Source organism: Heliangelus exortis, chromosome 23 (genome assembly GCF_036169615.1).
Source record: "Heliangelus exortis chromosome 23, bHelExo1.hap1, whole genome shotgun sequence".
NCBI lineage: Eukaryota > Metazoa > Chordata > Aves > Apodiformes > Trochilidae > Heliangelus > Heliangelus exortis.
Window position 1 is genome coordinate 357,452 of NC_092444.1, and position 22,297 is coordinate 379,748.

The 22,297-nt window shown below is 47.0% G+C and overlaps 1 protein-coding gene across 3 annotated transcripts in view; it reads right to left on the reverse strand.

Annotated features, from left to right (window-relative positions):
- Window positions 1–22,297, reverse strand: part of KAZN (kazrin, periplakin interacting protein) — a 144,270-nt gene that overhangs the window by 35,806 nt on the left and 86,167 nt on the right. The window contains exon 1 of one of the 3 annotated variants that reach the window (XM_071766883.1): window positions 6,898–7,004. The exons of the other annotated variants lie outside the window; for them this stretch is intronic. The gene's annotated coding sequence lies outside the window, so the exon portion shown is untranslated. Of the gene's footprint in view, window positions 1–6,897; window positions 7,005–22,297 lie in introns of those variants that run through there. 3 annotated transcript variants of the gene reach the window in all.

The window sequence follows — 22,297 nt, forward strand, 5'->3', positions numbered from 1 at the left end:
ATCGGCTCCCCCGCATGGTGTTTACACACTGTAATGGTCCTCCCCTCTGCTTCAAGCCTCCTTACACAGAAAAGCCTCCAGTGAAAGCAGTGGGAGACTCTTAATTGCCTCCACTCCAATCAATACAAACAGTGCTTGGCAATGCCAACTGCCACAGCAAAGGCTGACTTCCCAACAGCAGAATTTCCACTTTTTTCCTATCATTTCCACAGCAAAAGAAAGCTCAAAAGAAACCAGAGGCAGGAGGTACCTGACTGATTGCTCCCAGGATGAGTACACCAAACCCTTGTACATCTCTGCTCCAACTGTCCTCCAACCTTGAGTATAGGTGTGCACCTATGGTCATGGGCCACCAGCAACTGCTCTTCTAAAGACCTGAGAAGGTCTCTAAACATTCCCATCTCTCCTCTTAAGCTGCCTTTGGCTGCAAGTGTTTTGATTCAATGCCACCTGCAAAACATCTGAAGTTACCCTTGGTGGGAAGCAGCTGGGATTTCTAGAGATGCCGAGGGAATCTGAGCTCCCAGCTCTTCTGGGTTCTTGGGATGCTTCAGAGTCAGCCTTAAGCCTGCTTAACTCAAGAGAAGAGCCTCCCCTCACATTACAAAATCCTCCTTCAAACCCTGAGAAAACACAGCGATACCAGAAACCTAACTGCAAAGGTCAGGGTTAACCAGTTCTGGGAGATGCTGCTGGTTTTTATCTGAAGCGAGCACTAACTGGTCTTTAAAAATGTGTTAATTAACAGGTTTTCACCGAGCTTTTTGAACAGTTGTCCCAGCTTCTTTCATAGATGAGTCCTTAGCCCTGCAAGTTTCTAAAGGTTTCCCACTCAGTAAATTGCAGCTTCTCCTCTGCCACCAGCCAGCCTGTTATCCTCACTCAGCTCTCCCGGTGTAATTCCTGAGGTCATTTTCACAGGTAGTTTGGCACGGCTGTCATCACTCCCTACTTCAATACACCCTCATTCCCAAGTGCCACACACGTGCCTTTCTCATCTAGTCCCAAGAACAACCCAGAGGACCACGGGTGGGGTTTTCTGAAGTATCACAGGATGATGTGCAAGGCACCAGCACTGCGTGCCCAGGCAGGGCACCGGCAAGCCCAGAGGATGGCTCCTCTCCAAACAACCCCGTGCTCTTTGGGATAAGCTGCCAGATGCCAGCTTCACAGAGAGAGATGGGAGAGAAGCAGGAGCAAACGAGGCAATTTTGGCCAGCACAGCAGTAGTGTATTAGAATTGCAACAGACCAATGTATGTATTAAAAAAAAACAACCAACAAATTATACATAGGGTGGGAGGCCAACCTTCATGAGCCCGCTGACTCCACGCCAAAATCGTCACATCATCAAAGCCACAGGATGAACCATGAGGCTCAGAGAGCCTGAGGGAGGGAGCTGCTTCACCAGCAGTTGAGGGGAGCAGGGACCCACTGCTCTGTGAGCACAGAGTCCCTGGGTGACCCCCTGTGTGTTCCAAGCAAGTGTTTTTCTCTGGGTGGTGATGCTGCAGCATAACCATGAACTTTGGCAAGCCAGAACTCTGCCTGGGACCTCATTCTCCACCACTCCTCCTACCTGTGGATTCACTAACTGCTTTGTGGTTTTCCTTCCAAACCAAGACTCAGCAAGCACTGGAGGAGGATATGGACTTCAGCCAGAGCAAAGTGCATCAAACTCTTTCATTACTTCATGGCACTTCTTTTCCTTAGCCCTCTCCATTTGTACATGGCTGTAGTATGAAGTTTGTCAGTGTTAACAATGTGGTTCCCCTCCAGAGACCCATTGACTCAAAAGGGCTGCTAATGGGACTGGTGAGAAACTGATTTAGGGTGCAGCAACACATCAAAAGGGAAATGGAAAGAAAGCAACAGCTCAGCCCTGCATTAACAGGCACGTTGGCTGGCCAGGGCATGAACAGCAAGACCAAGGTATTAATAAAGAATGAGGGGAACTGTGCCAGGGTCATCTCTACAAACCAAATCCCAGAAGAGAAAATAAACCCACTCGTGAATAGTAATGACTGATTTAAACTAGGACCTGCAGTTTAAAATGCTTCCTTACAATACAGTTCTTCAGGTTATGAATGCATTCGTCCTCTGCTTCCCATAAGTCTGGTCTTTCTTTTTAAACTCCTTATGATATTGTGGAGAAATGACTCCAATTTCATAGATTGCTTAAGGCAATAATCAATAAAACCTGTTAGATTCCCATACTTTAGAAAGACTTTAGAAAGAGCTGATGAGGAGGAGATGCCATAAGCTGAGAGGAGGTGGACTGCAGAAGAGCCTTGCCAACACAAAGGAGGTTACACAGCCCACTAAGCCCCAACTCACTTGAAAAGCAGTTTTCAGAAGAGAAAAACCACATGTCCATAGTTAGCTTGGAAATTGCCTCTCTTTATGAACTTGAGAATGGGGAGAAAGGCAAAAGGAGCTGAGATCCAAACCAGCAGACCATGGGTCCTCCTGAATGTACCTCCATTGCTAAATGGGTCCTGCCTGTTTTGGCAGTGGAAATCCCTCAGCCCTGCAAAGAAGCCCGAGACACCAAGTCAGCAAGCCCCTTTTTTGGCAAGAAACTAGACCAAATTCAAAGCCAAGCACAGGTGCTGCTGAAAGCCACACCCATCAGTGCCAGCCCCTGACAGATACATAAACCAACCCAGCCCCTGCACAACGTGTTCATGACTTCAGTCCTGGAATTTGTGAAGGAAAAAGCCCATAAACCTATCCCACTGATCTACATCACTGCTCTTCCTTCCCCACCAAACCCACCAAGAGCATCTGGAGGGTGTAGGTTGCTCAAATAAGAATGGACCTGGAGGGGATGGGACATCAACAAAACCATCTTTATGTTTTAGCCTTGGTGAGTTCTTTCAGGAGAGAAACCAAGAGCCATTCTTGGCCGTCTGTGACTCTAAATGCTGGTGAGAGGGCTGCCAGATGGGTTCAGATTTATCACTTGTGTTTCCTAACTCACACATCTGTTTTCTGTAAGTAGCTGTCCAAGTCAATGCATCTCCCCTTTCCTCACCAACCGCCCACAGAGCTTTTCAAGGACAAATCATGGTCGCTTTTGGTGTTTATCTGCTTAGTGATCTCCACTATATCATCTTAATCTCAAGTGGTATTCATAAAAAACCCAGTGCAGGCATTTTTAGACACACTCTCCATCCCCGTGGTCTTCCAGAGCCTTAAGTTTGCCATTGGAGAACCCTCCCTGGGTATCTACAAAAACAAGGTAATGTGTGGTGGGTGGGGGGGGTTTATTCAACATGCTGAATGAGAAGACATCAGTCTGTACCCATCAGCAGCCCAGAAAACTCCCTGTCACCTCCCCTAATTCCATTAAAGTAATCAAAATTGTTTCCATTGCCCTCTGCCAGGGCCTATTCTCCTCAACTGAAAGCTGAACACCAGAACTGGAGAGAAAAGAGGAATCCCAGTAAGGACAGAAGCACTGGGAAAACAGTGAGGAGCCAGGGGGGTCATGAGGAACTAATGAGACTTCCCAGACCCCAGCTCATCCAGACATGAGGAATGCTTGGCATGCAGGGGGCAAGAAGGGCCAACACAGCTCCAGGAGAGTTTAGGTCCTGAGGATGACCACCAGAGCAACAAAACATTATTGCTTTAGAATTTTAATCAAGAGACAAAGATTGCTCTTCCTTCCTGAAAAGATGGATAAAAGCAAGATGCTACTTTTGGTTGGAAAAGTCATTTATCTATGGAAAGCAGTATGAGGAGAGGGCACAGGGTGCCATCTCACTCTTCAGACACTCCTGTCCAGCACTCATTTTCCTTCAAAACAAATGCAGTTATGCAGTAAAGCTGTTTTTAAATACATTTCTAGGCTCAACTGGTAACAGTGCCCTTCAGCAGAAGGCCACAGCATGGGTCATGGCCACGAATGAGGGGAACCCCAAGCAGCCCCTAGAGATGGGGAAGCACTTGAGGAAACGTGTAGCTGCAAACTGGGGAGATTACAGGCGAGTGTATCAAAAGTGATAAGAGAATAATTGGCAGCTGAAACAAAGATAGCAGAGGATATTGAAGAAGAAATGCTCCATCCACAGAAGAAATAAAAGGTCAGTGAAGGGAGATGGTGACTTCTCCAAGAAATTGCACAAGTGCTTTCCTGACACAAATACTGACAGGAGAGACCAGTATCTAAAATTAATTCAGCACAGAGAGACAAGGGCTGCCTGAGCACTGAGAAACGAGGAATGCACAAAGCAGGAATGGGTCATTTCCCCACCAAAAGCACAACAAGGGGAAAGGGCAGAGAGCAAGAGCACCTAAGCTTCAAAAGTGTCCCTAAAGTCACAAAACTGTCCTGTAACATATTAAACCCTAGCAGCCCAGCACTGAGGAAATTTTAAGCAGAATTAAAAGATGTTCTGGTTCTTGGAGAAAAATGAACTCAATTTCTTTTACCCTTATGTTTTACAACACCTCTAAAGAGTCTCCTCTTTAAATGATGCTCCCCATTGCCTTTAACACCCATCCCTCTCTCCTCTCTAACATATATAATGTGAATAACAGCAATGGGATAAGATATTGCCATTGCTAGAGCTTCATTTTGGAATGCTGGCTGCTGCAATACCCACAGAAAAATTCAAGTTAGCTTTTGCACCTGAAATGTAGATTTGCAGGAACAGCCATTTATTTTCATTCCAGACTAATGATTCTCATTTCCCATCAACCCGTTTTTCTCCCTCAAAGAGCCCTGCTGCCAGAGTTATTTCACAAGTCTTCCTCCTACTTCTCTGCTAATTATTGCTGTCAGCACAGCAAAACTTGAAGCACCTCAGCCCTGAAATGCTGGGGCAGATGTCCCACTACTGCCAGGCCCAGGGAAGACCAAGATTTGGAAGCACCTACAGACACTGGACACTTTTTTCCCGCAGCATAATGCTGCAGAATAGGGCAACCCCCCATCTTTTTCACTGAAAAAATATGGAAGGATGAATTAATAAAGCAGCTTGTGTTCTCTTGCCACACCTCACACACAGAGGGAAAGCAGCCTCTCTGCTTTCTGCTCTGTCTAGACACTGCTTTTTTCCAACATCCCAGCCTGACTCGCCCATCAATAGTCTTTAAATATTGAGAAGGGCTCCTGCTGTGATTGCTGCTGCTCCTCTTGACCCATGGGTGGCTGCTGGGGATGGCCAAGGCCACCAGGCAGAGCAGGTGGCACCTGCCAGCTCAGGCACAGTTGCTTAAGTGCAGAGCAGCAGCCCCCGGGAAGCATCTTGAGCCCAGATTGAGCCCTTAATTATTGATATTATTTGAACAGAGCCATCAGGGAGCAAAAAGCTTTGCAGAAGCACAAGAAAAAGACTTTGCCCACCACTGCACAGCACGTCCAGACTGGATTCTGAGCAGCTCCCATGCTGCAGTGCTTCTCCACTGCTTCCATGATGTTCCTGTCCAATTCCAGGCTGGGAGAAAGGGATTAACTTTTAGGCATCAAAAGGCTGGTGGAAGCATCTCTTGTTTTGCAGGTTTAGCTTGCAGGAGGTCAGACAGCTTGCTGGAAAACTTGGGGTGGCAGGGACAATGCTGCTGGGGGGAATCATGTTTTCCATTCAGAGTGGAAATCCAGGTCTCTGCCTGGGTTCTTTCCTTATGGGTGCACAGGGCATTTGCAGAGGAACTGAGCACTTCTAAAACTGCAGCTAGGCCTGGATGTGGCTCTTCCTTGATCTTCAGACACTGCAACATGTGGCCAGGTGTTGTTTGGAAGAACAATAGAGGAAAGACCCACTTTAAAGGCAGGAAGACTCCACTCCTCCACAGAATGAGTTAGCACAGTGGTACTGCAGCACTAAACTTGCTCCCCCAGCCCTCCCAGAGCAAAGGATGCTTCAAACCAGCTGAGCACCTGGTGCAGACTGAGGCACCTGCTAACACTTGCAGAAATGAGATGCTGAAGCTAATATTGCACATATACACACACCTTCCAGGCCTGCATGCCTGGAAGGACATGCTGATGCTTCAGCATCCCTGGATGCTGCATCCCTAGCACCTGCCTCCAGAGCAGAACCAGCCACATTTGGCATCACTTTGATTTTTGCAACAAAAGTAGAGAAACAGAGGAACAGCCCATGATTAACTCAGTAATAAAGCAGTAACCAACTCTAAGTCACCAAGTTATCTCAGACATCATGCTTCAACCCAGCCAACTCCAAAATCCCTCCCAAGCCCAATTTATCCCTCATCTCTCCTCATCCAGCTCTCACCCTGCCCCAGGCATGAGCCTCAAGAACATCCAAATATTTCAGACTCTTCATGCTTCATCACAACAAACAACAAAACACCATGAACAAGCACTGAGGAGGAATGGAGGGAAGACACTGCTCCAAAACCAACCCAGTTCCTTTTCTTTCAGTGTCCAAGACATAGCAGCATGTGCACTCTGATACTGATTTCAGGCTGGTCATCACTAGGCTGTGTTCTGGATCCCACCAGAGAAATGAGGTAGGAATTAATACACCATCAGGTTGTGCTACAGGGATAAAATTCAGCCTGATTCCACTCCCCCATCCCTCCCCAGACTCCAAAGCTGATCCTCTTTCCCTTCTCTACCTCCACATCTCCGGGCGACCCTTCTTCCCTTTTCCATCAAGCCAAGAATGGCACAGGAATTTAATGGCAACCACCCCACCCTCCCCAGCCCCAAAGTGACAATGACACGAGGAGGGAACAAAAGAGCAAACCTGGCTGTGCCATGGCCTCGTGCTCAGCGGCGGAGGGGCGGCCGGGCAGACAATGGTCCCAGCTGCTTCCCAGGAAGCATCCAGCCACAATGAGCTCTGCTCCAGCATGGAAAAGGGTCCCGGGGGTGTGGGGGATAGGAGGTTGTCACTGGAATATGCATCTCATTGGTTACCTGTCAGCTTTCCTGGGTGGTTGGGAAGCACAGCTGGTGCCGGAGGGTGGACTGGGATGGAATAACGAGACCGCCGGCTCGTTGCAGGCTCAGCCCTTGGACAGAGGAGCTTTGATTAGCTGATGGGAACTGGCAGCATCCGCTGGCTTTAAAAAAATAAAAATAAAAAAACCCACAAAAACCCAAATGCCAAGCTAGGAAATAATGGGGTCCCCAGGAACTCGCTCATTTTTCAGGCTGGGAGGGATGGAAAATAGAAATAAATGACAACTTTAACTCCTTCCCCTAATCTCTCCTCCCTTGGGAGGTCCCATCCTTGCTGTTCCTCTAGGCTTAGATATTATTTCCCAGCTCCTCAGGTAGGCTAGGAAAATGACAGGTTATAATGCCAGGGAATTACAGCCTGCAGAGAGGGAAGGAAGAAAAATCCCTTCCCCAAAAAGCAGTGCAGCCCCCTCCTGCAGAGAGCAGGGCTGGCAGCTAGAGCTGCAGCCACCCATCTGCTGGGAAGGCACCCACAAACTCACCAGTGGGACTGTGTCAGGGGTGGCACACACCTCTCTCTCCTATCACCAGCACAATATCCCAGCTGGTCCATCTGCATCCAGCAAACTCACTGCAAGATGCTTAGACAAAAGTCTGGCTTGAATATTGCTGCTGCTTGGTGCCCTCAGACCCGACTGCTGGCTCTCTTTTTCCAGCTAAATGCCATTTTTGTGCCTGATGACATGACTGACTGTGCAGGACCCTCCACCCAACCCCAGTGCCAGCATCACCCTGCCCTGGTTTCCATTCCATAGCACAGATGTCCAAGCTGGCACTAGGATGCAGCAGAGACAAGTAGAAAGGTATTTTTCCTCCCTGCAGGCTAAGGAAAACATGTGCAAACAAGATGGACACACACACACACCAAAAAAAAAAAAAAAAAAAAAAAAAAAAAAAAAAAAAGCCCTGGGGTTTAGGAATGCCAACTGGAAGAAATTAAACCAACTAATAAAGCCCAGACTGGGGAAGCTGCTGCTGAGGCCAGTGCTGACTGCAAGGATCCATCCTGCACCCCCGGGGTCTTGCTCCCACACTGAAGCTGCCCCATGAGCCAGGGGCAGCTCCATCAGTCACATCTCCATCAGGAGATGCAGGAGAGCAGGGACACACTGTGATCCCTCTGGCCCAACACACAGCTGAGGTGGGTCCAGTTGGATCAGCTCAGGTCTGGAGCATCCTACAATGTGCCTGGAACAGGAGGGGCTCTCATGCTCTGTGCCAGCCTGCAGCATCCTGAGGCCAGCTGGGTGCTGCACACACACTGCCTTCGCTGCACGGTGAACTTGCCTCCTCCTGAGTCTTGCTTGATGAGCTACCAGGCCATCAAGGCAGAGCAAAATCCATCCGTGGAAGGACCATGTCTGGCTGTGTTAAGTATTTCTGTGCTCCCTCATGTCACCAGAGGTTCTCCTCCCCCTCTATTCTGCATTGGTGAGGCCACACCTGGAGTATTGTGTCCAGTTCTGGGCCCCTCAGTTCAAGAAGGACAGGGAAGTGCTTGAAAGAGTCCAGCGCAGAGCTACTGAGATGATTAAGGGAGTGGAACATCTCCCTTATGAGGAAAGGCTGAGGGAGCTGGGTCTCTTTAGTTTGGAGAAAAGGAGACTGAGAGGTGACCTCATCAACGTTTTCAAATATGTAAGGGGTGAGTGTCAGGGAGATGGAGTTAGGCTTTTCTCAGTGGTGACCAGTGATAGGACAAGGGGTAATGGGTGTAAATTGGAGCATAGGAGGTTCAAGTTGAATATCAGAAAAAATTTTTTTACTGTAAGGGTGACAGAGCCCTGGAACAGGCTGCCCAGGGGGGTTGTGGAGTCTCCTTCACTGGAGACATTCAAAACCCACCTGGACACGTTCCTAGGGGATGTACTCTAGGGGGCCCTGCTCTGGCAGGGGGGGTTGGACTAGATGATCTTTCGAGGTCCCTTCCAACCCCTAGGATTCTATGATTCTGTGATTCTATGACCAGATGCAGGAGGAAAGCAGAGGGCAGGGTCACGAGCACACTGCCCCGGCAAGAAGCAAATCCAACCAACCCCTCTGCAAAGGAGGAGCAGCAAGGCAAGGGCCAAGAGAAAGGAGGCAGAGGGGAATCTGATGGTTGTGTTACCCACTTCTCAGCCCAAACAGGATGGTGAATCAGGGTTATTCACTGACAAACTGGTATTTCCCTGCACAAAGTTGCGACTGTTCCCAAGCAGCTGGCAGTGCTCAACCCCACAAGGTTTTGCAGGGGGCAGGAGGAGGACCTGGCTATGCACAGGGCAGGGTTTGGGGTTGGGGGATTGATGGCAGCAGTGGTGAGGATGAGCTGCCTGCTCTCACAACGGTGCTACAAAAGTAATGTGGCATTTTGCAGGCTCAGCACAGCTCTCCCTTTTAGCACAAAACCATAAACAACAGCCCAACAGCTTAACAGGACTGAAATATGACAGTATTCAAAGGGGATGTCAGGAGGATGAACAGCCTGCCTCCTTCCAGCTTGCTGCTGAAGCTGTGATAGGACCAGAAAGTTAAAGCCACGCTGAGCATGCAAAGTTTTCTATATTCTCCACATAGCACAAGCCACCAGCAGCTCTTTCACATTACAGCTCCTGCTCTGTGTTGCTGATACCAGGAGAGGTAGGAATGGAACAGCCACCAGTGGTCTCCCTTTGGCACCCCATCTCTGGAAGAGCATCACTATGGGCATTCTTCACCAGGACCAGGGGAACCAAAGAGGACAAGAGCTACTTAACAGGGTACTCCTCTTACCAGGAGATATTTGAATACAGGGAAGTGACTACACAGAGTTTGACCAGATCAACATGAGGATCTAACCTGCTATGAGGTACTGACATATTAAAACACACAGAAAATAAAAGAAACATTAAAAGAGCAAACAAATGCCAAGTGTCATCATGTCTACCCTCTCTTTGCCATGAAGAAGTGGAGACTTCATGGCACCTCTGGAGACTCATCAGAACTTTCCACTTACACACAGAATAATACATGTGTCTGGGCTGGAATGTCACACTTTTTCAGAACATTTATGCACTTCTTAAAAATAGAAACCATCTCAGACAACCACTCCTATTTTTCTGGGCTGATCCTCTCACACATCTGGTCAGAACTTGAGATTTCCAGACAACTTTTTGCAATTGCAATGCACTGCACCCCTGCTTTGTGCTCATTTCCATGACATAAATATTTATACAGTTACTGCTACTTCAGTGACCACAGTCACTGCATTTCAAAGGATCTATACTTGAAGAACCCAACATCTTGAAGGCAACTCAACTTCCACAGCTGTGCTCCTCCTTACACACTGCACAGACACGTGCCAAGACAGTGGAGATGCCCCCAAGTTTCCATTTTCTCTGCAAAGTTCAATGCCCCAGCTCAGACCCCACATCCCAAACTTGGTATCAGTCACCCTACACACGTCTAGTGCCATGGTATCTGCCATCACCTCCCAGGAGGGAAAGGTTGTGACAGGATTGCTGGGCAAAACACTGGTTTGTAACAGCACTGGACTGACTGCCTCCTGGACAAAGCCAGAAGGAAAAGCAGTTTACTTTTATTTAAATACATTAAGAGCATCACTGCCTATGAGACTGGACACTGCTACCAACTGCTGCTCTCTCCAGTCCCTTGGACACGCAGAAATGCTGCAGAACTCCCTCTGTGAGCCCATTATTTCTAAGCACCTGACATTCCAATAGAAAATCAGTATTAGCTCTTCATTCCAGCTTTCTGAGCTACTTTACTCACCAAGTGACAATGCAAAATTAGAAAGTATAATAATAAAACAGGATTAGGAATTCATAAACTGGGATCAAAACACCTTCACAAATCATTTCATGCTCCTTATGTGTGGGTGGGTCTAATTACTAGAGAATAAAAAAGATATAACTCATTTAGGTCAGTGCAATCCCCTTCCTTAGCAGAAGAAAACCCTTGATGAATCATTAGCTATAGAAATAAGCCAAGAGGCTTTCAGGTTAAAAGTGGAAGTCCTGGCAGGGAGGAATCAGGGTGTAACACCTGTTGCTGTCCCCATCCAGCCTCCCTGGCTCCCTCAGGTCTGGTTTTTCCCTGCCTTTTTTCCTGACTTAAATAAGAAAAAAAAAAAAACAAAAAAACCAAAAAACAACCAACAAATAAACCACCCCATCTTACTAGCTGTGCTTTCCAAACTCAGTCCCAACTCACCTACAAGTTCCTCTAACTGAAGCTGCACAACTAAAACAGAGGGGACAAGAAAGGGCCAAGTGGAAACACATTTATCCAGGCAGGAGGAGCATTTACTCACTGTCCTCCTGTGGCCATACCGCACAGCTGCTTCATTGATAAATATTTTACTGATAAGAAGTCAGCCTGCCACAGCTGAATGACTGCTTTGATAAAAAATATGAAAAGGCTTCCCCATTAGTGCTTTTGATGTTCTTTGCATAGAGAGTAATGAACGCACGGGATTCATCTTCTTCCCCACCTCTGTCCTCCCTCACTTTGTTTTTTTTTTATCTGGCAGAACCATGCACAGGCTCCCGAGGCCAGTGAAAAATCAGGATCAGTGCAGGGAGACAGAGCAAAGCCACTGGCCTGGTGGCATTCCCCATGGCATTTTTCTCTGATGGAAAGGACCATGAGTTATAAACCCTTGCAAAAGCATTTTGCTGCTAACGCCAGAGCCCAGGTGCTACCCAACCTCTGCCCACGCTGCACACTGAGCTCCAGACCAACTTCTTGAGATTTATTTGCCCCCACAGGGGTTGAGATCGGGTCCCCACCACCCCACAATGGTTTCTGCCATCCATCCCCAGCACTGCAATTTCAATCATCAAGCATTTTGACCCCCAGTGATGGGGTGAAGTAACCCCCCTGCCCTGAGCAGGGCTGTCCCGAGGCCCAAAAGGACCTGGAGGAAAAAAGGGATCCCCCTCAGAGCCCTAGAGAGCAGCTGGCAAAGCCAAACCTGGGGAAGCAGTCAGTGACCTCCCAGCTTCTTGCTGCTCTCAGGAACTCAATAGCTCCACTTTGCTCTGAACACAGCAGAGATGTGCTGGGGATAAAGCATCTGTCTCCAGGTGTGCCAGCCCTGGCATTTCCAAGCCGCTGCTGAGCTTTAAATTGCATCTTTTATCATCATTTTGCACTTCTACTGTAACAGGGCAACCAAAGCAATTAAGTCAAACCTATTTTTTTCCTACTTTTATTCCTTGAAGTGGAGCTTTCTTGTGTAGGACAGAGATTATGGGGTTGGGACTGGATTTTGATTCACATCAGCTTTCCATTAAGGACTTGCCTGCACTCATCTCCTCTTCCCCAGCCGAAGCTTGCTGGGAGTTCAGCAAACTACACAAACGTAAATGTGAAAGCAGTTTAAAGGAAAACAAACAAAAAAGGGGTGCCTCACCAAATTTGTGCAATCCTGGAGACACAGATAGCATTTGAAGTGACTTGAAAGGGAGCAAGGCCTTATCAGAGGGAGTGGGATGCTAATGTCTGTGGGAGAGTTATCGCAACTCGTTATTCAGCTGCCTTTTTTTGTATTCCAAATGCTTAGGAACCCCATCACCCACCAAGCTTCAGGGCTTCTTGGCAGCATGAACACAGCAGAAAACCCCTCAGGCACAAGGACCAGGGGCTCCTGCCCCTTTGGAGGCAGCAGGGTTGGTGTTGGGGCTGTTTAACCCATTTTCTGCTCCATGATCCCAAGAGTGGTGAGGGGAAACTCCCTGTTTGGGGAATGCTTCATGTGCAGATGGAGGATGTGGAGATCTTGGGCACTTGGTGGCACCATGGTTACTGACAGGGTCACCCCAGAAGGGTCCATGGAGTCACATGAGATCTGGATTAAGGAGAGTTTACCTCAATTACTAGAGCAAGCTGTGCTCCTCATTTTCAGATCAGAGGGGACTGACACCTCCCAAGCACTGAATATCAATGCATTACTCTGCTCCTGAACAGCCAGCAGACCAGATTAAAAAGTTGCCAAGGAAACCCCCACAGGGCACACACACTGCTGAGTTCCTGATGCTGGCTTTTCCCTCCCACCTTCCATGCGTGTCCTCTGAAGCTTTTTAGCCCAAATCTCCTTCTGAACTGCCCCCTTCACACTAACCTGCCTCTGAGCACCAACACTTCCCTGCTCAGCATCCTAGGGTTGTCATTGGAAGGAGCATCACTGCAGGAAGGTGACAACAGGGCCTTTAATGAACATTTATCCCAAAGAATCAATGGCAACAGGCACAGGGAAAAGCAGGGGAGGGAGGGCAGGGAATTGGCTGAATGCTTTAGATTATTTTCAGAGGGTCTCAAGGAAAATACAGGTAGGAAATAAAACCTTCTTCCTATCACAGAGTGAAGGACAGGAGCACCCAGGAGTGGAGGCAATCTCTGTCCCCAGAAATCCTGCATGGAAAAACAAGGCATGGAGAAGTGACCAGCAGGAATTGTAACAAAACAGCCTTTTCCAGATGTTTCCTCCCTATTCCTCCCCATCCCTTGCCCACTTTATCCCATGCCCCACGTCCCCCTGGCTGTAACAGCAGCAATAGGCTGCATTTTCTCATCTTGCCTCAAAAGCCTGTGTGATGCTGAGAGCTGTGCAAGGGCATCGTGTAACCAATGGAGAAATCAGCTGAAAAATAACTCCACTACTTCCCATCCCAACTTCAAATACCCAGAGGAATTTAAGCTTTTTGAATCATTCCACCTTCTCCCAACAAACAAGTCCTTCTGGAGGGCAAGGCTGTAGGCACGGCAGGGATGTAGATTTTAAAACCATTCATTATGCAAATGGCTCATTTATTGCTGCTGAGCTGAAAGCAAGAATCCCAGGCATGCAAATTAAAAGAAGTGGGGAGAAACAGCAATCGGGTTGGTGATGGCATCTCCTGACCTGGGAAATGCATGGCACAGACCTGGCAAGCAGCAGTTTATGGTGAAGCTTCAGATTTGAGCTTGAAATGAGTCTCCAACCAGCACTGGGAACATCCTGGACTCTGCAGGACCATGCAACTGGAGCATCTCTGGCAATCAGTGAGCTGGAAGTCACAGTGATGCTGCAGATCCTGCTTTAACCCTATTTTCCCATCACAGGACAACCACAATTCAATAACTGGGGGTCAGGAGGCACCTGCAGATCAGCACAAGGGGCAGAGCCAAGATGTGGAAGGGGTTACAGGAGATTTTATCAGCAGAATTGCAACAGTGCCAGAACTTCAAAACTTTCTTCAAAAACCTTAATAAATATCCCTGTGCTGGGTGGGAAAGAATGCTAATTAGCATCTGATAAAGATTCAGGGAGGGAATGTGGCTGGGAAAGGAGACAAAACTTAAAATTAGCCATGCAGGCGGGAAATTTTAGGTAGGGCTATCCTGGGAACAGCCTTCCTCCAGGTTTCTCTTCTTACAGTGCCTGGAAGCACAAGGAGAGACGCGTGTAGGATGCTCTGTGGCCAAGGATGAGCCTTTGTCCTCCAGGAACTGAATCATGTACAAACATTTCTGAGGCTCCACGCCTTCCAGCTACCGAATCTAATTTGGGTCCAAGTCCTGGAAATGACCTGGCACGGGGTAGCAGTGCACATTGCAGCCATGGGAAATAATAAGGAACTGAAAAAAAAGCAAAGCAAAACAGAAACATGAAGCTGAGTATCAAAGAGCCTTTCAAGTTCAAACATGGAGGAAAAAAATGTGATACTGAGCCAGTCCAATGCCTGCACTCGAGGTCAGATGGAAAAAGAAATCTCTGCAGATTTGCCTTTAACAAGCTATTGTTGGGACCGTTATCTTAATATCATTAATACAGAATCATGATGGAAATTCTAGCTTTTAACTCAGTCCTAGCTATCACAAGGTATTTTTAACACAGAAACAAAATAACACGAGGTTCCACACAGAGCCCCTGTGAGCACAATTCACAGTCAGGTCCTCCTGCTGCACACAGGATCTGCTCAGCTTTATGTGCTCCTGTATCCTCACACAGCACCAGGCAAGTTGTAGCTCCAAATGGGGTAAGAATGTCATTGCAATTTATGCTGATGAATGAATGAAATGACAAGTGAGATCCCGGCAGGATCTGGTCAAGCATTCATCAACAAGTAGATTAATTGGTAAGACAGAAAGGTCCTGATACACAACCACCCGACAACAATCGGGTAATCAGTCATTATGTGTCTATTACTCAACAACCCAGAGCTGGCAAGACACCCACTTCTGGAGCCACATCACCCCATGCAATGGCAAATATTGCTAAACATTTCCTGCCCCCAAAACAGCCAAGCTCATCGATTTCAGACCTGGAAATTGAAAAGTATAAATTTACCTGGGCCTGTAATTTCACAGCAAGAGTTGTACTACATTAAAAAGTTTCTGTAATGGAGAGACTGTTCCTTGCCTCAAACAAGAACATAGGAAATGATGTACGTGCAACAATCCACTGCCTGACTGGGGGTTTCAATGAGCATTCACACCCATGGTCCTGCACAGATGAAGGACAAGTGCTGCAGGCTGAATGGGCTCCATTGAGTAAAGTTAATTAGCTGTATAAGCATATGCAAGATCGGGACCTAAATTTGTTCTCTGCCTCCTGGGACACTGATAACTCCTTTCTCGTGGTGGTGTTGCCCTGTAGATAGGTAGCATATGTCTAAAGCCAGGGGTTAGAGAGTGGCTGCCACACAGCACTTCCCTTGCAGGGATGTTAAGGTTGGGAAGTAGTAACTGAAGGGAAAGAAGAGCTTTGACTGTGATCTTATCACAGTGTTACTGTCTGATCTGGAAGCAGGACTCGTATTTCCTTAGCTGCCATTAAATGATAAAAATACCCAACCATGCATAACACCACCAAAATATTTGCAGTGAAAAATCAGTGTGATTTTCAGGTAACGGATGCAATTAGCAGAAGGTACATCCAGCAAGACCAGGCTCTAATTTCACTCATCTAAACCACAAATTACCACAACAGATGATGGAAGTCTGTTATTAGGGGCTTGATCCTTTATTCACACTGCAGAGCTCTGGCACAACCTGCTCTCACCTGGCTGGTCCCTTCGCAGCAGCAATGAAGAAGAGGAGCAGCTGAGGCTACAAGAGGTGTAGTGTTAGAGGAAACTACACAGGCATCAAAATATGGGCATGACCTCCACCACACTACTCTGAAATGTGTCTTTTTGCAGAGCACAGAGGTGGACATGGAGGGATTTCAGAAGATTTTCCTCTGCCTTTCCAAATGAACAGCTGCAGCCACCAGCCATAGAGTAGAGCAAATATCCCAAGGGAATAATAACACCTCTGGCTGCCTAATGAGAGTGCTTTAGATTAAGCTGTGTTTGCAGAGAGCTTTGGAAATCCCTGCGTTCCTAAGGAAAGGAAACCCGATCAGGGTCTTGATCCCATCCCGGCTGGAATTCCTGGCAAAGTTCCCATAGGCTGCAGGAACAAGGCTGGAAGGGTTGCAGAGCAAACAAGATAGAGGCTAAAAGGGCTTAGCAGCCACAGAAATGAGGTGTATTCCCCATCATCTCATAGACAGCCAGGTGAAATAACCCAAGGCAGAGGCCCTAGTGCTGTGGCACCCATTGCAGGCATTGCTGCTCCCCCCACAGAGCCAAGCTCAGGGTCCATCTGAGCAAACACCAAAAGCCCCAAACCTGAGATGTTGAAAAAGAGAAAAATTCAAGTCCAGCCTGGACTTTTCCTATAGGATTTGCCCCATTCCTATCTACTTTTGCTATCATTTATTAAAGGAAAGAGAAATTAAACCTAAATACACAGTAACCAACAGAGTTCTTCTACATTTTATTTCTTCCTTAATCAGAGCATACAGTGGTAAGATACTTGCGAAAAGGAAATGAGCTGTCAAGAGATTTATGGTCTTCCTCCACCTCCATCTCAAGAGCTCCAAGTCTTCTCCAAGCCCTATTTTTAGCAAGTTGTAAATTAGAGGCAATAAAGGACAAGGTGGAATCCAAGAGTTGAGAAATGTTTAGAGCAAACACTCCTATGTACCCGTTATCCTAATGCACCAATACCTGCTGCATCTGGGCCCCACATGGACATCCATGGCCAGAGTTACACTGCCTTTGCTGCTTCAAGTTACCTTCTGGAAGAAGTCCAGCCTGTGGAGCCACAGCCCAAGAAGGTGCAGTGACAGGGGAACTGCCACTGGTTTGAGTTGGGCTTTTTTGTTTGGTTTGTGTTGTGTTTTTTAAATAATGGCCAAAGCAGCTGATTGCCAATGTGTACAAAGAACCCACATAGTGTACAGATGCAAAGACAAGACCAAAATCAGATGGAGTAAGCAGAGACTTTCTTTTTTTTTCCCCAGTTGGCTCAACAAGAAAACTATACCTTCCACTCATTGCTCATCCTTGCAAACATCTAGCTCCCCATCAACTATAAATTCAATAAAAGTAGTTGCCTTATTCACATCTTATTGGTCATTCCAGCCAAAATTATTCTAATAATTCCCTTCAGCAAGAACTACGGTCCTACATTGCAGAAACTTATTTCCAGCACCTTCGCTTGCAAACGATTACAATAATTATTCTCCTTCCCATATAGCATTTTCTGTACAAGAGCTTTAGGAGCTTTAACAATGGCAAGTTATTACCAAAGCTTTAACAATGGAAAGTTATTACCAGCATCCTTATTTGTGAGAATGAGGTGCAGAAAGATCAAATGAATTGCTGAAGATCATTCAGCAGCTCACTGGCAACACCAGGAACAGAACTCTAATCTCCTGACCCCGCACCCAATGCTGATTTGGAGAGGGAAAAGAAAAAGCATCCTTGAAGCACATATGAAAAGGGAGAGATTTGTTTTTAGAAGTGCTGCAAATGAGCCTTTTCAAAAGGAGCAGTAGTGGCAAGCATCCTTATCAGGTTACATGAAATCTGACAGAATTCTGAGAAATTAGACAATGTTATTGATTGCTGTATAGAGGGGAGGTGGAGGAAAGGGGCAGGGATGTACTTCTGGGGCTGTTCTATGTGGGGTATCCCGATGGGGACACCCCTGCAACCACACAGGACTCTTCCCTGTAGTATGAGGGATATCTTATTTAAGGATCATAGCTCTTTCCTCTCCCTCATCTCTCTTCTTCCCTTTGTTTTGGCTCGTGTACTGTCAAACCTGATGCATCCAAACTCAACAGTGAACTCCATCCCGGCAAAGGGAATTTGCTCTTAAGTGCTGCACATACGCTAAGTCTCTGTGAAGCTTTCCCCTCTCAGAAGTATTTTATGAGACAATTTATTTAGGAGAGAGAACAGACCTTAATCAGCAGCAGAACCATGGAGAAACAGAATGCTTCTACAAAGCCACATCCTGATACCAAACACGGTGAAATCCTCTGAGGCGGCTATTAAGGAGATTGCCCAGCGGAAAGGAAATTCAGCAAACCAGATTATCTCTAACAGGCTTATCCACTGGAAAAAATCATCAGAGCAGCAATGAGATAGTTTTGAGAGACAAATAATGAAAGGTAGAGGAGAGGGGAGATTGTAATAGGGTGACAAAGAGTAAGAATCTATAATATACAGATTGTCACGGCTGATCAGATGTAAGGACATTACACGACCCATTGTAGGGCTGGAAGAGGAAAGGGGTGTCAAGATGTTCACAGCTCCTCGTGTCTACGGCTTTGCCAGAGGCATAACTGCTTTTATCTTTTTTAATACAGCAAGAAGAATTTCTCTGTTAGCTCAGCTGACAGCCATGAACTCGATCAAAAGGGAGTTTCCATCAGCAGCAATGTGCTCCCCCTTACAGTCCAGCCTTGCATGTCCATACCCACATCCCTCAGCAGAAGGAGCAGTCTCCTCCAAACTGTGATCCTGGACATTTAAGTCAATGGCAAGCCTCCAACAAATTTCTCATAGCTGAAGGAATAAAGTTAATGGGATTGTGTTGGACTGAAAGCCATGAGAGAATGTTAAGATCTTCCCACTGCAGCAGATTCCAAGGAGGAAACCACCACTCCTTGAACTGGACCACAGCAGCACATGAAGCATGGAGCTATTGTTCTAAACAGCACAGCTATTGGGCTAAAAGGGCTTTTATCTTACAGGACTATTCTGTTATTTCCAACCCAGAGTCCTCTTAAAATCTTTGACCTTAAATCAGAGCTCAACAGCAGCCAAGACACGCGACCCTAAATCTTTATGTTCCCCTCCCTTGACTTGGATGTATCAGGTACCCCCATGTGCTCCTCAGCAGTGGAACCAGGCAGAAAATCAGGACAAAAATCTCCAAGGGGAAAGGATGAGGGCTCCTGGAATGGGAAGATGTCCATGTCATTAGCTCAGGCAAATCCTTTAAGCTGTCTGTCCCTGTTCATCCCATTTGCAGCCAGAGCTAATGACATGGACATCTTCCCACTGACTTCACTAGGCTTTGGACCAAATTCCTGGACAAAGAGCTGCACTCAAGAGCTATCAAGGAGCTTAATTCATTATCATTTTTAAGCACTTTTAGATCCTTGAATGAAAAGGGCTATCAAAGTGCAAAGTCTTTTTATTAATGATAACAGGCAAAGAACTGCAAGTTGAATCCTTCAGTCTAAAGCCTTACGGCACACACGGTTTTGTAACACAAAGAAGCCACAAAGTCCTAAGAGATATTAAAACTTCCTTTCAAAGACTTCCACTCCTTACTAGCTTTCTAAAATTCTGTTTCAGTCCACAAACTCTGATGCCAATTTTTAAATCCCTTCCCAGTGGCAGCAGCATGGACCCAAACCCACTCAGGGAAAAGCAAGAGGGCATAAAGCCTTTTGCAGCCACTGAAAGGCTCCCAGCGGCATCAGCAGAGTTGATGTGCTTGGTATGCCGTGTCAAGACACTGACCACAGGGGATCCAGGCAGCCCCAGATTCCTCCTGTTGTCTTGGGAAGCAAAAAATGAAGCTATCATGGGCTTTGTGCAGGTGGTCCCCCAAAATGATGCACAGGAACGGCACCCCAGCAGCGCGAGAGGACACAAGGCAAGCAACCTGGCACAGCCACAGCCTGGTCTTGCACACCATTATTTTTCTCCTTCAAAATAAAGTCTCATGCCTATAAAAACATTGGCAGCAAGCTCCGGAAGATGCACAGTGTACTCTTCTATCATTTCACTGGTGGAATAGACTTCATCCTGTTTCCTCTGGCCCCAGATCAAGCGGACTCCTTGCAGGAATTTTCCATTATCCCGTGGCAAACATACCAGGGCAATCCGGCCACTTAACCCACTTACACTCTGACCCCCTCTTCAAGTCATGTCTCCTACAACGTGCTGATTCCAACAGCACAGGCCAAACAAAGAGGGGCTGGAAGTCCTGGGCTGTCTCACAGGATTGCAGTGGGCTTATGGAGATGTCACTGGTCTCTGCCCTACTGTCAGACCCTCCTGTCCCCCATTCTCAGCTGCTGAGCCTGTGAATTATTTCCCCAGCCCAACAGACAGGGAAATATGGAAACCCTCACTATTGCTCCTCTACTTCTGGTATTTATTGGTAAATCTTTTTTTCTTGCACTGCTTTTACACCAGTCTGGAAGTTCACCTCCAAAGTCCACCCCACCATCGCTCACAGCTGCATTTCCATGGTGAGTGCCAAATTCACCCTCCATTAACTCAAGGGAGAGCAGCCCAATGACTTCAGCTCCCATCCTCAGACAGAGGGACTCTGGAAACACCTAAAGCAAAACCTAAAGCACCTTTGTGGGCATACCTGAGACTATCAACAAACACAGGATGCCCTTGAACCACCAAGGATCAGGAACCCCCTGTGCCTTGCGGGGTGAATCGAGGCTTTGCCCGAGGTGCAGTCGCAGCACTGACAAACGCATGAGCTTACTCTGGCTTTCCCTCTGCCACATTTATTTGTTCAAGAAAAATGTTAGGCATCTTCTCATCCCTGCTCATTTCCGATGTGGTTTATACTTTCCCCAGGGTCACAGGCAGTGACAGGCATCCCTGAGGCTTATTTGAGCTTGGAGCCATCTGCTAAACCAAGGAGGATTGAGAGAGTCTACAATAAAAACGTGGCACTGCAGAGCACTGTGGTTTCCTTGGTAGGGGTGACCAAGTGACAAAAAGAAAAAAAATGTGTTTTACTCTCACCCTTCCCAGAGATCTGGTCTTGAATAATGCAGTGGCTCAGCTCCAGAGACATAATCTCTTCTAGCAGCATGGTTCATATCATCTTGGAGAAGGCAGAAGGCTGCAGCTCCAAAACCACATGCTTAATTACACTGCAAAGTATCAACTGTTTCACTTGGGCTGGTGTGCAGGGGAACACCGGGATGTCTCACCCCACAAAGCAATCTGCCAGTGCCCACTCCCTCCCGTCCACCACCACACCCTTTATTAAACAGTCTGCAGATGAACTAAAAAAGCCTTAATCCCACAAACAACTTCTGCATCACGCACAGAAAAGGGCTCTGCTGTCAGCACTGCTGGGGGGGGGAGAGAAGGAACCATCCCCAGCATGGGGACTGGCACACAAAGCCCACATTGTCCCACACTGCAATTAACTCCAGGGTGGGGAAAAAAGGCTGAGCCTTTATAATTGTGAGGGGGCAAAGCTTTTCTAGGACACCACCAGCAAATGGGAGATTTGAGCCCTGCAACATGCAAGATGTTGCTTGTACATCCCAAAACCTCATTGAGGGCACAGACCCCTGTGGCACCAGCTGCAGACAGACCCTGCCTGCCCGAGGAGCTGCCATCTCAATACATCAGTCACAGATTACACTCACTGGTTTTTCCTCAAGGAAATGAGATCCAGACCTTTCAAACCCCCTACAATTTATCAGCACCTTCCTCCTGCTCAAAGGACTGAAGCTGTCGGGGCTGCTGCAGAACAAGTGCCCCATCACCTCTTTGAAACAAAAATATCAAGGGACCACATCACACCTTCAAATATTAATCTGTACTTACCAACTAATCAGCGCTGACAAAAATAACCCGTCTAATTATCAGAACAGTACCAGTTAAATAATGAATTATATGCCTTATTAAAAAGTATAATAGATTAGAGGACTTGAAACAATTGCAATTAGTAAAACAAGAAATGCTAGGAAAAAAAGAAAAGAAAAAAAAACCCCAAGCCCTACAAGTGTGATCTGAATTGTATAAATTCATCTTCCAAAATAGGACTTGATTTCTTCAGACTCATCAAATGGCAGGAACATGTAAAGCCCATACTATGAAACCTCCTTTCCAGCCCTTGCCTTGGCTGCTCAGAGCAGTGCTCTCTCCCCCATCCCCCCTTGACAGTGTCTCCTGCCCTTGCACCCCTTGGACACACAAAAATCTCTGGAATACAAAAAATGTTGGCCCAGCCCAGAGCGCCTCAACCCAGGGAAGGTTCAAACTCAGCC